The following is an 11223-nucleotide window of genomic DNA, read 5'->3' on the forward strand; positions in this document are numbered from 1 at the left end:
ATCATCTGTCATCAAATTTAATAAAAGAATTAAAATTATTCTTGGTTTGGAATTTCATGTAGACTTTTGTGTCAAACAATGCTTGTATATAATTACTGAGAGGTCATATTAGTCTCTGATTTTTCAGCAAGAATTAAATAGTTGAGAGTTTTCTGCTGGCTACAAATGTATCTATCACTTAGATTTGTATTTAAGATTAAGCTTCGTTGACAGCTTAATGAATAAAACAAAGATTCCAAAACTGTAATTGTAATTGAAAAGTTGAGAACTTTTGAGAGAGACTTTGTAGGGATTAATAATTCCAGAGAACATAGCATGCTAAGTTAGGTATATAACACAAATTCGGTAATAAAAAAATCATATAAACTGTGGTAATGAGAAAAAAGAATAGTCTCATTTCTCTATCCAATAAATTGGAATTTGAATCAATCTTCACAAACTTTATTTAATTTTCAGTATTTGAACATGAGTTCTTTTTAGTAAAATAATAGTACTAAGATTGTGAATACAATGATACAATTATCACTGGTATCTCTCCAGTATTTTGAACACTGTTGAAACTACACTGTTGCTCAGAAACTCAGATCATCTGAGATAATGGCAGTTTGTGTACCATGTTGACAGTTTTGAGAACTTCCATTTTGTTTCTTGTTTTGTGTAATCAAGTCTTTCACCAAGTCTGTCAGTCCTGGGTGTGAAAAAGAACAGAGGTCTCCTGTCAGTTCGTGATATCAGGGTGTATTGTCAAGTAAACTGAGACAGAGATAAAGAATGGAAAACTCTTTCTGATCAATAAGAAATACTGAGAGAATCAGAGCTTTTATTTTTTATTATTTCATTATTTTAAAATTGCCATACAAGGTATTAGATGACACAATATTGAGCAAAGAATGTTTAGTTGATTATTTTATAAGAAAACCAAGTTGTTGTGCTTTTACAATGGAAGTTTACTTCCTTATTTAGTTCTATCTCTCAAACATTTAAAAAGTATTCCTGATTGGGCTGGGAAACCATTTTCGCCAAGATGGCACCGAAAGCAAAAAAGGAAGCTCCTGCCCCTCCCAAAGCCGAAGGCAAAGCGAAGGCCTTGAAAGCTAAGAAGGCAGTGCTGAAAGGCGTCCACAGCCACAAAAAGAAGATCCGAACGTCACCCACCTTCCGGCGGCCCAAGACCCTGCGGCTCCGGAGGCAGCCAAAATATCCTCGGAAAAGTGCACCCAGGAGAAACAAGCTTGACCACTATGCTATCATCAAATTCCCACTGACCACTGAGTCAGCCATGAAGAAAATAGAGGACAACAACACACTTGTGTTCATTGTGGATGTCAAGGTCAACAAGCACCAGATCAAACAGGCCGTGAAGAAACTCTATGACATTGATGTGGCCAAAGTCAATACCTTGATAAGGCCTGATGGAGAGAAGAAGGCATATGTCCGCCTGGCTCCTGATTATGATGCTCTGGATGTTGCCAACAAGACTGGGATCATCTAAACTGAGTCCAGATGACTAATTCTAAATAGACACTTTTTTTTTCACCATAAAAAAGTATTCCTATATTTAATAAGTCATATATTTTTATTTATATATTTGTATGTACATTTATTTATTTATATATACATGTATATATAAACACATACATTATTGTTTCTATGAAAGACTTCAAAAATGTAATAACTAATAACATCATTAATAGCTATTTTTCTAAGAAGCAATGAAAATTGTAAGTAGAGACTGACAAGGTCATTTTGGGTTTTTTGGGGGGTATATGGAACATGGCATGGCATATACATCATGTGATAACTGCTTTACCATACACTGCTAGATATGGCTACTGACTTACCTTGTTCACATTTCTTATGGAATATGAATAATCAAACTAAGTCCAAACGATAAGATCTCAGAGGAATATATTGTGGAGAGGTGAAGGAAGTACCTATCTAACCATATCTGAGGGTCTCTTTCCAGGGAAAAACGACATCTACACTGAGGGTCAGTGGGAGAAATTTTACAGGTTACAGTAGCTCAGAAAGACTAAGTGCTCTTGAGAGAGCCTAGCTTAAGGGCTAATGGAAGGATTGGAGTAAACTATGTTCTAATTTTGAAAAATTGATTAGGGAAAACTCAGAAAATATGATTATTATCCCTTTTGAAGCTGTCTTGAAGTTGCTTTATTATAAATGGGCATTCATGTTTGTTTTGATTTTCTCTCTTATGCTTTTATGACAGTCCTGGCTTTCACTGATAATATGTGCTCAGTAGTGTAAGCTTTTGTTTTACATAGATGTTTATTGCTTCATTGATCTGCTCCTGTAGAGTTTAAGTTACAATGCATTTATTCAAGATAAGTTTATTGTAATTTTGTTATGATACTGGACTGTATCTCCTGAATGCAAAATGATACAAATTGTAATAGCTCCATTTCTTTAAAAAAATGTTCATATTTATAATTCAGATCTGAAAAATGGTTGAAATTTTTCTGCAATTTCCTGTCATTTTGACTGGCTCACTTTCAAATTCCTTTCCTCTAGCTATATTCTCAATGTTAATTGGTGTCATGATTTACATAATGCCCAAAGAAGCTGAAGTTTTTCTGTTTCTGAAGTTTGAACAGTTCATGTGTAACTTTTATTACAGCTGTCATCAAGAAAGCAATGTTAGATATCATTGAACATGCTTTGTGAATCTATCACTTGCAAACTACAGGAAATAAGCCCAGTCACCCTTAAACATTAACTGTCAATCAGAAAATCAGAAAGTAGGATACAAATCACATCTGTTTGCAGCATTGTAAAATCTATGTGTGGCTGATGTGGTGAATGATCCCTAAACACAAATCTCTACACCAAGAAAAATAAAAGCAGAATTTGGATGAATAATACAAATGCAAAATGAATATTAAACACTCAAGTTTTTACAACTAATCAGAGAAAGGAAAAGTAAAGTTTTTCTAGAGAGACCCAGTGAATAAAATATAGGCAATTGACTACAAATGACATTCAAATAATGAGGCGATTTTACTTCAAGTGTGTGTGTGCATGTGTGTGTGTGTGTGTGTGTGTGTGTCTGTGTGTATTGGTATTGGGAAAATGGAAATCAACATACAAAGTTAATTTTACAAAAGCATCTTCCAGAAAGCGTGATTTAGTTTGGCTCTATAATTAATTATAAAGAAACCTTTGAGATTAACTGTTAATATGCCACAGTGCCTTATTTTCAAATGAATAATGTGTATCCTAATTATTTAGAAAGGTGGATTTTAGTCATTGATATATTGAATGACTCCTTTAAATATGTATGCTAAAATTGTTATCAGGACAAACCAGTAAAAAGTCAGCAATTAAGAAGAATTTCAAGCACTATAGATATGCTCTGATTCCTTCAGGGTTGGAGAATTTGTAGAGATGTGGCCTCAATTTTAGGAACTTTGATTAAAATTCAACATGTTCTTTGGAGGGTCGAATTATTAATGGCTTTAGTGGTAGACCTTAGGCATGTTCATTATGTTAAAGCTTTGTTCCCTATGAGGATGGAGTAATTGGACTAGACTGTTGCTTTTCTAATAATGTGGCAGTGAAAATAGCATTTTATCTTTCTTCTGCAGAAACTCCAAGAAGATCTTCTGAATGAAAATTATTTTTTTCCCAGTATGGTCAGGTTATAAGCTTTGTGTAGATCCGGAAGTGGTCCTCATGAAATAATCAGTATTCCACGAGACAATCAATGCACTTGAGTGCAAGCTACTCAGTATTGGCAGACAGAGACATCAGCTGCTTGTCACGGGATTGTGCAGGCTGGCTCTGGTCTCAATTTCTTTGGCTCAACTCTGAACTAGCTTCATACTAGTCCTATGAATTGTGGTGAGATACTTAATCTGTCCAATCTTCTTTATCTTCCTGCTAAAAGTAGACTTAAAATAATAACTACTACCTCTGTGTGGCTATTATACAGATTAAATGAATAATACATACAAAACACTCAAGTGATGTTTGTTTGACAATATTAAAATATTATGTTGAATATGACAAAATGTATCCAAAAAGAAGGTAATAGGTAATCATAAAACATGCCATATGTGCAATAAATCTGTGACATCAGCATGTAAAATAATTTTTCTAATTGGGGAGACCTATTGAGAATTCTTATTTATTTATTTTCTAAGAATAGATTGGAAAATAAGTGTAAAATTTCAGAATTTTACTATAGATGTTGAAAATACCCTCATTTATGAATGTCATCTACTACAGAAAAACAAAATATCTCTGATCAATTTCTGTGTTTCAAATGTGGTGTCTTTTTCTTTTATAGCTCAATAATATCCAAAACTCAATAGTGAGTAAAATCTTAAAACAAGGATAATTCTTACTATATAAAATGTCAACATATATTTAGGGTTTAAAATACTTTTGAACTTCATTTCACTTCTTGGAGTTTATTTAACAAGAGACGTGTCTTTGTATAATTCAAGAGATTTTATTGCTATTATTTTCAAAATTATTTTTTCAACTCTAATGAATTTCTGGTATTCTGTCAATCACAGCTGTTCTATTCTTTTCTATAATTGATGTAGTAATTACTTTTAATGCTTTTAAATCATGCCTGCATTTTGTAGCTATTAACTAATTTCCTGCTGTGTGCTGAGTTAAATTAAATTATAATACCAATACTAGAAATGTCCTCCTCAATAGTTGTCTTCATGTTAGTAAAGCAATCATAATTTAAAAATACATAGCTCATCCTGGCAAATACTACGTAAGGGTAATTGGATTGTTAAAGTTCTAAAATGGCATCAAGCATTCTTTTGTGCATTTTTATAATTTATTCCTGCAACCACAAAAAGTTGGAGTAACGAAAACAACTGATATAGTCCAATTGCTCAGTGGCTACAGCAGCCCACCCATATCCCCATTACCTTTAGTTCTTCCATTCCAGGAAAATTAATACAGAGTGAATAGTGTACACTTATTTGATGTATTTTTGTTTTAATGTGTGTATCAAACAATTAGTTTGAGCTAGTACAAAGATGACACTTAACATTAAAAAGTGGTGGAGTTATTTTTTTTCAGATACTACAATTGGAGTTTATACCCCAAACCAAAATCAGCAAATAGAACTTCTGGAGAGATATTTTAATCCATCAACCTGGGTACTCTGGCTGGAATACAGACATGCCTTTAATCCCAGGAGACGCAAGCAAACAAATCTCTGAGTTAAAGGTCAGCTTGGTATAAAGCAAGTTTCAGGTAAAGAAAAGATTAGATCCAGACAGTTTAGGTCCAGGCATGGCTGTACATGCCTTATATCCCAGCATTCGGGAGGGAGGGGCATGATGATCTCTCTGAGTTTATTGAGTGAGTCAATGCAGGAGTCAGTAGAGTGAAGTTGGTGGCAGTTCAGTTTGTGGAGTTAATAGGTAATTTTTACAGGGACAGTTTTACAGAGGCAGATTCCAGGTGTAGACAGAACAAGCCAGAGTGTGAAAAGAAACCAGAAGATTAGAAGAGATTGCTAGAGTTAGTTTGAGGCCAAGAAGGGCAATTTAGTCAGAAGCAGAGAGAAGCCAGTTCGAATCAGTTAGCTTTGAGGAGTGTGGGGCACTACAGCTGAGTTGAATCAGCCAGTCAGAATTTAGAAAGAGCTAGAAAGAATAAGCTTATTCAGAAATAAGTCTCAGAGGCTGAAAACAGCCTAGATTAGATTTGTATGGGGCTTAGAAACTTTCAGGACTAGGCCTAGGATAGCAGATAGAAGCAGTAGCATCCAAGATGACAACAACTTCAGGAGAAAAAAAGTTGCTCTTACAACTTCAAAGTGTGTGTGTGTGTGTGTGTGTGTATGTGTGTGTGTGTGTGTGTGTGTGTGTGTGTGTGTGTGGTGTAAATTCAAAAGTTCACAGGTAGCAGTAACATGAGAAAATACCCTCTTGAGCATTCATAAAATTGTTTATTCAGGAGTTTGTTACATGTATTTCAAAATGGTGGGTAATTATTAAAGATCTTAGGTAAATGATATTATAATTAGGCGCGTTTAAACAAAAAACCACATTGAAGATAAAAACACTTATCTCATAAGCATGAGCAGGAAGAAAGGCAACCAGCCAACCAACTAACACAGTATGGAGAGCTTCCACATGACTTCTTCATGATTTCTTGTATGCCAATACAATTCAGCATCTTAAATTTTTGTATGAAAATACACAAATATATTTGCACTTCTTGGCTTTTTAACTTTTAGGTAAACTTAGATATTTCTTCTAAACACATCTAAGCAATGATGCAAAAATAATTTTTAATTACTTCTGACTTTCTTATTTTTAAACTAGTAAAACTTTTTTTCTAACAGACTGTTTAGAGAAATTGTATCATAAAGCAGAATTAATAATAGATAGTGCAGAATTTATGAAAAGAATAAGAATATTAGAAAATATATATGCATGCAAAGGCTGTAGCAAAGGACAATGCTTTGAAATATTAAGTAATATGGCATAGAAATGCTAAAACATGAGTCAAATAATTGCTACATTCTCCCTACTTTTCTTTTTCTAAGGGAGACCTGGCATTTAATTTCTTTCTTAACAAGGAAAACATTTCTTCACTTTCTTGTTTCATAGAGTAGCATGTCAGACCATTTGTCCCCTTCATTAAAAGTCTTTTGTACCATAACAACCGAAAACTGTGTGGAGGGAGGAAAGCAACACATGAGACTTCATTTAAGCCCGGCCATTTTTTATGTTCATGAAACGTTTCTAGGGGAGGAGGGAGGACTGTTAAAGAAGGCAGATATCATATAGACATGTCAATCACATTTAATAGGTGGCAGTGGAAGGTAATCCCTTTCTCCCATCAGTCCCCAGCAGTCTAGTAGACAGAACTCATTACTGTGCAAATGAACCTGCCAGATACTTCAGCTATTTGCCTCACTAGAGGTCAGGGAGAGTTGACACCAGTTAAAGCTGGTTAAAAGCAGCCAGGGAAGGACCAAGGAGAGACAGTGGGCTCCAAGCATGGAAATAAACAGTATCTTAAGGCATTTTTAACTGTCCCAGTGAAACCTGGAGGGAGATGCTTTCTTTCTTTTTTTTTTTTTATAGTGGCTCATATGTTTGAAATTTGTTTTTAATCACTAAACATCTATATAAATACACAATGAAGTTGTAATGTATAAACACACAATGCTAACATAATTTTATCTTATATTCTATAGCCTGTATAATAGGGTTTTTTTTTTTTTTGATGTGTGTGTGTGTTTTACAAACTCTCCCTGACCTCTAGTGAGGCAAATAGCTGAAGTATCTTACTTCATTTTACGATGTTAAGTAGTCAAAGAAAATATAGGGTTATTTACAATAACATGTTCATTAAAGTCATAAACTTACAATAGCATTTTGAGAGCATAGAAGCTTCTAGTGAACTGTGTACTTCCTATGGAGTACTATGAGAGTGAAGTATTTGAGATTAGCTGCCTTTAGTAGTATTCTTCATTTTTATTTTTGTATAAGACCTATTTAAATATAATTTAATTGCAGCATTTCTATTTTTCCTTTTATTGCTCCAAATCCTACACTATACCATGCCTCTCTGTCCTTCAAATTAATGCTGTCCTTCAAATTAATCTTTTTCAAATAAATATCACTGCATGAATATCTATATATGTGTACATGTTTATATATGTATATATATGTATATATATAGAATAAATAGGTAATATATATAATATCTTATATATGTATTAAATATACACATTATATATTTTTATATGTACATACATTATGTATATATGTTCACATGTATATTTTTATATGTTCAAATTTGCATATGCACATATATGTGTACATACACATATATATGTGTGTATGTTGTGTGTGTGTATATATATATATATATATATATATATATATATATCCTAGTTAGTCCAGATAATGCTAAATATGTATGTATGTTTTCATAGATGTCCATGGCACTGGACAACCAATTATGTGCTCTCTCCTGGAGAGGATCTCCTCTACCATTCCCAGCTTTCCTTAGTTGTTTATATTTCTTTGTGTTGAGTTAAAGACTCATGAGCTTTCCCTATCCAGTTTTGTATGTTCATTCGTGCTATCCTTGTTAGCATATACTTAGACAGTAGATTTTTAAATGGATAATCTGACCATCAATGGGATACACTTACCAATTTAATTTATTGACTTAAAACTACTAGTACAGCACCTTGTTATGAATGCTGATGAGAGTATGGTTAAATGTCTTAGTACCATTATTCCCTAGCTTATTTGAAGACATTTGCTCTGTACTATATTGCTTAATTTTCAAAGTTGCCATCTTGTTAAACATTTCTATTTGGTGATACAATGGGAAACCTGGAGTTCCAAGAGATGCCAGAAGAATTCCATCTGGATTCATGTATTTCTAATCCAAAGCCAATCGTCAGCAATCTTATCATTTTCTAACTCTTGAATATGTTTCTTTGTTAGTTTTGTGCTTACATGTCTCCCTTTTGTTGGCATATTTACAAATATTTTTGGATTATTTTTTATTGTAGTTTCGACATTTTTTTTTGCAGGGATGCAGGGTTCATAGCACATCTGTAGAAGTCAGAGGACATCTTTTGCAATTCTTTTCTTTTTATCTATCATGCTACCTGTGTTTGAGCCTCAAGTCATTAGACTTGTGCTGCCACAGCTTTTATCTCCTTTTCCTTGAGTTACCTCTCAAGTACAGTGTTCAGGCATCATAGAGAGGAATGAGAAGGAAGCATAGGAAGCCACACATTAGCATGGACACAGGCTTCTTAAGAAGAGAATCCCTGAACTTAGGCACTTCTGTGTTTTGTTTTCCTATTTATTTTGTTTATTTGTTCTGCTTTGTTTTACTTTGTGTTTGAATCATACAGTGTACTAAGAAGACTGCATCAACTATGAAAGACAAAGCAATAAAAAATCCTTTTTTTGTAACCCCTTCATCACATCTCAGCCAACTGTCCACTGCCCACAATGTTCTTCCTGTCACAGTTGCTGAATAAAGAAGCACAAATCTTTGTTTCCATGTGCTAGGAAGCATATTACAGTATTGCACAGAATTTTGCTTTTTATAAGTCTATGCTAGTTTCTGAATTAATGCCTGAAGATTTTCTCATTTACTTATGTCTGTGCAGTTATCTAAAATATCGATGTATATTTCATGTATATATAATTTTTTCATATAGTCTATTCTCAACAGTTTTCTTTCTCCAATTCCTCCCAGATTTTTCCCAACTATCCACCTACCCAACTTACATTTTTTTCTTTTAGTCTCTTTAACAATTAAAGAGAATAGAAAAATAGAAATAAAATAAAATGTAAAGTCAGAAGAAACATGCACTGAAACAAATACAAAGGACTAAAAACAGAATATTGGAAACCATAATTATTCATGCAAAAGGACAAGCATAATTATGCTAGCAAAGGACTTCAGAGTTAAATGATAAATTAAATTCACAACATTTCATTTTCTCTGAATTTTTCTCTCTTGTTACTGTTTATAGATCAGAAAACTGAACCAAAGCCAACAACAGCTTTGATTTCTTGTAGCAATAAAACACCTTATTTTGAAAATAGTATTTTCAATTATTTTACCTTAAAGAAAATATTTATATAAGAGTGAGTTTGGAACTTCTTAATTATGTCTACTTTACAATAAAATTAATGTTTATAACTGTCTTATATTATGTGTTCAGTACTACCTCGATTGTAAAATCTATGAAAATAAACTCTATGTGGGATTAATATTGCTTTAAAGTAGAAAATCATAAAAATTAACAATATCTATCTAATATATTTTTCTAGTGGATTTCTCACTGTTTCCTTAGCCATGAATCCAATGTTAACCTTTCAGAAGATGAAAGGGCTAAAAATAAGCGAATCAATGTGAGTGGAAAACCAGAAAGATTCTTATCAGTGGAAGACAGAGGAAGAAAGAGAATGAGATGGGGACAAAGGAAAGATCACAGATACATTAATCATAACAAATATTCTAGCCAGAAGGAAACACTGGAAATTAAGAACTAGTGATGGGTAAGCCTTTTAAGGTTTAAAGATGGGAGGCTCAGATAACAAATGCTGCATTCTTGTGATTGTCTTAACCTTTCCCATAGAGGTTGAGATCAGATTGGAAACACGAGAGCAATCTCTCTTGTAATGTATTTCTTTTTCCAGAGTCAGTCCAGCTGGAGATGCATAGAAGCATGAAAATGGAAAAGAAAACAAACAGAAATAAGCTAACTGAATTTCTGAACCATAAGAGAGGTTCATTTGGGTCTGAGTAGGCAGAGGTCAGAGTTTCTTCTGAACCGATTTGTTTCCTTGTTTCTGGAGAGAGCTCATTGTTGTTTTTTGTAAATGAGCTGTCATGGAAATATTTCATCATGTCTTTCCAAAGAACTGGGATTATTATTTTTTCCTGAGAAAGAATTTAAACTTCCTGGTGACAATGGTAAAGAAAAGGGATATAGTTTTGGATTAGAGTATAAAGTTTGAAAGAGAGCGTAATTAATGAGAAAATTCTCACAAATGGTGCAGACAGCGAAGTGGATGTATTGTGCTGTATTATAACAGTCTCTGGAAACCTTTGAGGGGCAGAAGTCTGACAGAATGATGTACAGGGATCAATGTGCAAATTGCAGTATTACTGCTTTGATTCTGCTTTCCTAAGAGAACCCTTGTAATTACACAACCAATTATCTCAATCTGCAGCGATGCACAGAGGAAGTGTCTCCACGTTCACACTGAAGCGTGTTTTAAGGGTCAGGTAAAAATGACATAGGTTAGGGAAGCAAAACTGCTGAGTATTTTAATTTCATGTGAAGAACAGCCTACAGATTTACATTGCACTAGAGATCAAGAAGGAAATTACACGCCAAGAATGTTCCTAATGTTAACAAAAAGAAAAGACTCATTAAAAATTTTAACATATATATCCAAAACTTAAACATGCCTGAATATATACAAAGATATCCAGAACACCCATGCACGTGCACACACACACACACACACACACACACACATTGTATAGAATAAGAACTGAAATCATCCATGGAATAGAACTTAGATTTGTAAAATTCAAAGCTCTATTGTTGTAAAGAGGCACCATAATCAAGATAACTTATAGTAGAAAGTTTATTAAGACTTACAGGATGATAAAGTGAATCCAGGACCACCATGATGGGGGAGCCTGGCAGCAGACAGAAAATGT

The 11223-nt window shown here is 33.6% G+C and overlaps 1 pseudogene; it reads left to right on the forward strand.

The window, feature by feature from the left end:
• The first annotated feature begins 1024 nt into the window (after nucleotides 1–1024).
• On the forward strand, nucleotides 1025–1546 carry LOC114610109 (annotated as a pseudogene).
• Nucleotides 1547–11223: the final 9677 nt, after the last annotated feature.

The sequence above is a fragment of the Grammomys surdaster genome, unplaced genomic scaffold, assembly GCF_004785775.1.
Source record: "Grammomys surdaster isolate TR1022 unplaced genomic scaffold, NIH_TR_1.0 126028, whole genome shotgun sequence".
Taxonomy (NCBI): domain Eukaryota; kingdom Metazoa; phylum Chordata; class Mammalia; order Rodentia; family Muridae; genus Grammomys; species Grammomys surdaster.